Source organism: Mus caroli, chromosome 7 (genome assembly GCF_900094665.2).
Source record: "Mus caroli chromosome 7, CAROLI_EIJ_v1.1, whole genome shotgun sequence".
Lineage (NCBI taxonomy): Eukaryota > Metazoa > Chordata > Mammalia > Rodentia > Muridae > Mus > Mus caroli.
The window spans coordinates 39724106-39728730 of NC_034576.1; positions in this window are offsets into that span (position 1 = coordinate 39724106).

Here is a 4625-nt window from a genome sequence, read left to right on the forward strand (position 1 = left end):
GAGAGAGAGAGAGAGAGAGAGAGAGAGAGAGAGAGAGAGAGAGAGAGAGATTCTAAGGTTGATATTTCCCACATTCATCCCATTCCAGTCAACCTGTCCAGTGGTCTGTGCCCTTAGAGAGTGTGGTAGTTTGAACAAGGATTGCCCCTCTCTGTATTTGAACATTTGGTGTCTGGGGAGGCTATAGGACTTGACATGAAGCTAAGAGAATCCACATATGTCTACAATAAGGATATAATAATCATTTAAGCCGAGTCTGTGTGATATATACTTTATAAGTTCACAGTCCAGAATATTGAAACCACCTACCTAAGACCACACTCAATGTAAATACTACAGTGTTCTCTCTCAGCCAGCTGGCATCATGAAGTGCTCTGTGATATTTCCTTACCCTTCCTTCCTCTCACAGATAAGAACCCACCTAATGCAGGGCTCTTCTGGATCCCACTTGAGGTTTAATAATGAAGATATAGAGACATCTACATAGTTTAAGGCTATAGACCTTTTTCTGGGATAGTCTCCCAGCCAGGCTGTAATTTAATTACCATTATGTTCTTACCACATGGCTCTCTGATTTTAGTTCTCTGCTTCATGCCTGTCCATACTTCCATCTCCTGCCTCTGTCTGTTTCTCTCTACTTGCTCATTCTGCTAGTTCTTTCTCTCCCCAGCTCCAGACACAAGATCTTTACTTAACCAAAGCCACATTGCTTTCTCATATAAAAAGACATAAAGCATAGTGGGAGAGGTTCTACAGGTACTCACTGTAAGCCAATCAGCAGAAGGACCACACTCAGTCTATATCAGAAACAGGGCTACAGCCTGTTCATATCTTAGCATTGCTTTTTGGCCAAATTGAGGTCAATGTGACCTTCTGTATCCTATCCAAAGGCAGCTTGCTTTTTTCCTTTTATTTTTTTAGATGGAGAGGTAGGTGAGGAAGTGACAAACATTTACATATAGAAAGCAGGTGAGACTACTGGAGCTCCTGGGGACTGGACCACTGACCAAAGAGTACACATGGAGGAACCCATGACTCTAGCCACTTATGTCCCAGAGGATAGCCTTGTTGGACATCAATGAGAGAAGTGGCTCATAGGCCTGAGGGTGTTTTACTCCCCGGTGTAGGGGAATGCCAGGTGGGAAGACAGGAGTGGGTGGGTGGGTGGGAAAGTACCCTCATAGAGGCAGGGGAAGGAGGGAATGGAGTAGGGGGCTTCTGAAGGAAAGGCCTGGAAAAGGAAAACATTTAAAATGTAAATAAGAAAAATATCTAATGGAAAAAAAAAGAGAAAAAAAAAGAGCAGGTAACAACACTTAAAAATAACAATACAAATGCCCTGGCAATACTTGGTGCTGCCAGCACAGAAATTAATTGAAACTACAGAGGCACACATACATAGCTACTTGATAAAATATTTGTAGATCATCCCAACACCCACATTTCCTTGAGGCATGTTGTATCAACAGGTCACTTTTCTGTCTACATGTAGAGGTCAGAAGCACTCACAAGCTCCCTCTATTTATCTTGAGGCATCCAAACACTTTGTGTCCTTGCTAAGAGTGAGATATGGTTAGAGAAAACACTAAGACACCATGTGTTCAGAGCACTGTATGATCTTCACATAGCTTCAGGCTTGAAGTGTCATAGTCTACAAGTGCATCTTACACACTTAAGGCCTTGCATGTACAGAATTATCTTCCTCTCCAATTTTTTGAGAGCTGTAGATTGAGTGATACCAACAAAAGACAAATATTGAGAACCTCCTATGAATCACATTTAACACTTGACACTTCCCAAGAAAGATTGAGTCTCTAATGAAAAATTTCTGACCAAGGAACCATGGGACCAAGCAAGACCCAGAGGGTTCATTTGGTCTATTCTAACTGACAGGTGGACTCAGATGGGAGAGCTAAACTATCCTCATTGTGGCTCACTAGTGAGGTTGGCCAGGCGTTGACATCCTTAGTGACACACTGCCTAAAAGCCCTTCTGCTCAATGGCTTCTTCTACCTTACTGACTAGTCACAGGACAGCTACTTATCATATTTTACTGAAACCATTCCCCCATAGCTGAGTGTGTTCCCCATGCTAAAGGAAAGATCCTTGTCAATTCATGTACACCTACAATAGAGACATTTTAGGCATTATCAAAGAGTGAGCTGAGGGTTCTCAATGACACATGTGCGCATCACCCTGGAAAATTACTCTTGTTGTTATTTATAGTGTTACCTATCTCTGGCCTAGCATGGCTCCTCATAGACAGATCACATCTCATTCATGGAGAAATAGGGATGAAAGTCAATGATAAAGTTTCCTAGCTAGCTATTACTTCTCTGAGTGGGCTCCCATGCTGACACAAAAATCACAGGGCTGCACACCTACATCATACATGCGACAGCACAGCTTAAGCTGTCTTTGCAGTATGAGTGACCAGGAAACAGTACTCAGTCAAGAGAGGGAGTGTCAGGTCCCCAGTATGTGTACCGTATGTTTCCAAAGCAGTTATGTGTTTGCACATGAAGGAATCTGATTAGCCACAAGATCCAACGTGCTTAACCATGCTTGCAAGAAAGAGGGAGAAGTGGCTTTGGGAACTGAAGACTTGACTTCATGGTCAAAGCAGTTGTCCCTCTTTCAGAAGACCCAGATTCAGCTCTAAGCACCCACATGGTATCTTATAACTATCTGCAACTCCAGTTCCAGAGAATCAGATGGCCACTTCTGACCTCCATGGGGACCAGGCATGCAGGTATACATATACATATACATATACATATACATATACATATACATATACATATACATATACATATACATGTACATGTACACGTACACGTACACGTACACGTACACGTACACGTACACGTACACGCACACGCACACGCACACGCACACGCACATACTCATACACATATTCATATACATATATACATACATATATACATATTCATATTCATATACACATACATGTAGGTAAAATGTAGGAAATATGTTTGTACACATAAAATAGTAAACTAACTGATATCAGAAAAACAGGAGATGAGTTGGCCAAGTTCCCACTCTGTTCTATTTATAGGTTGTGCTCACAAAAGGTCTCTCATAGGTTATCACTGGCCTGCCTGTGTGAAACAGGCTTCATAACATGACTGAATTCTCTCAGTTGACTGCCTCACTATAGAAAGCTGTCAAGGAACTAAAACATTTTACAAATAGAAGCTGTGAATGTGTATGTGAATGGACAAGAAGAGTATGTCAGCTCCAAGTAAAATGTCTCTTGAGATCTGTCTCTGGGACATACATGCCTCTGTAGTGTCAGGGTCTGAGAAACCAGAGCAATCACTAATGTGGGTAGTTAGAAATTTCTTCTCTAAAGCAGCACAGGCCTTCAGCACTCACTAAACCACACATGCCAAATTCTAGGCTTCCAGACTCTATGCCTGCGATAAGTCTAAACTGGCTGCATGGCCCAGGATAGGCTTCTGCAAGGCTCCAGCTACAAGGAGTTTGTAGTGATTTGAATTCAAATGCTCCAATAAGCTTACCGATTTGAATGTTTGGTCACCAGGGAGTGACCTGGAGTTTGGTCTTTTTGGATGAAGTGTGTCACTGGGAGTGGGCTTTATGGTATCAGAGATCAGGATGTAGCTCTCAGCTACTTCTCTACTTCCATTATCGCTGCCTGTGTGCCACCATGCTCCGACCATAGTTGTAAGGGACTAAACCTCTGAAATTGTAAGCAAGCCCCAATTAAGTGTTTTCTCTTATAATAGTTGGCATGGTCGTAGTGTCTCTTCACAGCAATAGAACACCAACTAAGAGAGTGTTTAAAATTAAATTTTATACAGAAGGGAGGTGTCCTGTCATTGCCTATGGCTGACACAGAAAGTTCCTTTGCGTGCCAATAAAACCTTTGGTTGATAAAGGGACACTTGGCTAATGGTAAACTTGATGATGGTTTTATTTCCTTGCTGGTTATTTTCAGCAGTATGAAAAGTCTGTAATTTCATCCAATTGCTCCATGAACCTATCACGATTCTTTGATTTTCTAATAACTCTTTTTTCGCATATGTGTACCACACTTATATCCAGTATCTCTGGAGGTCAGAAGATGGCATCAGATCCCTTGACATTGGAGTTACAGATGTTTGGTAACCTCCATGTGAATGCTAAGACCAAATCCAGGTCCTCTGTAAGAGCAGAAGGTGCTCTTGACCACTGAGGCACCTCTGCAGCATTTTAAGTCATTCTTTTGTCAAGTGCCCATTCTGTTAGGACATGTGTTGATTTTTCTCTGCCCTGTCACCTAGTGAAATTCTGTCAGCTTCTAGTTTATTAGCAGTTTTTACTAATTTGAATTACTATCCGTGCCATGTACCACTCTCATTAGCTTTATGCAAATCTCCCGACAATGTATAATTTTGGCTTTTTGTTTCCTCCCTCCCTCCCTCCCTCCCTCCTTCCCTCTCTCCCTCCCTCCCTCCCTCCCTTTACTCCTTCTCTCCCTCCCTCCCTTTACTCCTTCTTTCCCTCCCTCCCTCCGCCTTTTCTCCTTCTTTCCTTGCCTGCCTCCTTCCTTCCTTCCTTCCTTTCCTTCCTTCCTTCCTTCCTTCCTTCCTTCCTGC